Below are 1,499 nucleotides of genomic sequence, written 5' to 3'. Positions count from 1 at the left end.
TATATATATATATATATGTATATATATCTATATCTATATGTATATGTATATATATGTATTATATATATATATATATATGCATATTTATATATATATATTTGTAATTATATATATATGTATATATATATGATAAAGGGTATATATACAAAATACCTTGTATATCATGTAATCAGTTTTATGTTGGTTAGACTGGTAAAATACTCAAAACACGAATCAATCAACACAAGAAATACGATTTTAATTATTAAGTCATGGATTGTAGAAATTTGATGGTTTTATAATTAAGAAAATTGTACCCCAAACTCTCGGGACTCTGATTCCATATGTCACGGGGAGAGATCTACCCTTCCCTCTGGGTATATATACTTGTTTCTTTTCTGTATTTGTACCTTAAAAACGTGTGAACAGACGAAAGCGCTCGGTCTCCTTTCTGTTGTTTTCCTATTGTTTTTTTTTCTGTATAATTAGAATCACGCGTTCAAGTGATTTCTTCTGCATATATATATATATATATATATATATATGTATGTATATACATATATACATTAGGATGTACTTGTTTTGCAGATTTGCTTCTAACTGTAATGTACATTGGTCAAGCTTGGCTTTAAAATAGTTTATTTATTTTTTCACTAGACTGTTTCTTTTATAAGGCTGTTCCTCAAATCGTATTTTTGCGCGTACTTGTATATTAACCTAAGGTGTAATAGTATACTCTCAATATAAAAAACAATGATAATGAAGAACATCTAAGAGAACATACATAGTTTATTGATTAATTTCTTTATTCGTTTACCTATTAATTTGTTTGTTTATTTGTTTATTACATTATGCCAATTTGCCTTTGAAACATACTGATCATTTTTCAATATTTATATGGAAGTGCTATCGAATAGAGACTAGGTGCTGCGAAAATCTACGGTTTGATTCTAATATATTTTCACACAATTAATCGAGGATCGCCACAGATGTATATTGTTCAAAACGAACACATCTTCACTCTACTCAGATTATTACCATCCTTTCCCACCACTACAATAAACTTCCAAGAACACAGGGAGATAAATAAGTCTTTGATTATAGATATTAATTTCAATTACGTTCCATGTTTGCTTGGGTTTTCATTGTGTGCGAGTTTGTAAATTACTAGAGCACTTCTCCAACTGTTTTCCTGTTACGGTTAAATCGTGGCTGTCGTCAGACAATTTTAATCAATCAGGGAAAAAGACGACAGTGTTGCAATTTGTCAAGAATGACCCTCTAACGCCCTAAAATTGTTTGGCGGCAGCTAGAATAAAATTACACGTCTATCACGGCAGCCAGGGGAGTACAACTATCAGACAGTCGTTGAGGTCTTCATTAGTTTCTAGTATACTGTTTCTCGGGCTGTGAAGGTCGGAGCGTTGAAGTCCGTAGTGGTTGCATTTTCCATCTTCCCCTCTCACCCTCTCTCAATGAACGCTGCAGTTGCCACAAGCCACGATTACCCTATTTACCTT

Source organism: Oratosquilla oratoria, chromosome 37 (genome assembly GCF_046742065.1).
Source record: "Oratosquilla oratoria isolate Oo_2021 chromosome 37, ASM4674206v1, whole genome shotgun sequence".
Classification (NCBI taxonomy): domain Eukaryota; kingdom Metazoa; phylum Arthropoda; class Malacostraca; order Stomatopoda; family Squillidae; genus Oratosquilla; species Oratosquilla oratoria.
This window is presented reverse-complemented; position numbering follows the sequence as displayed.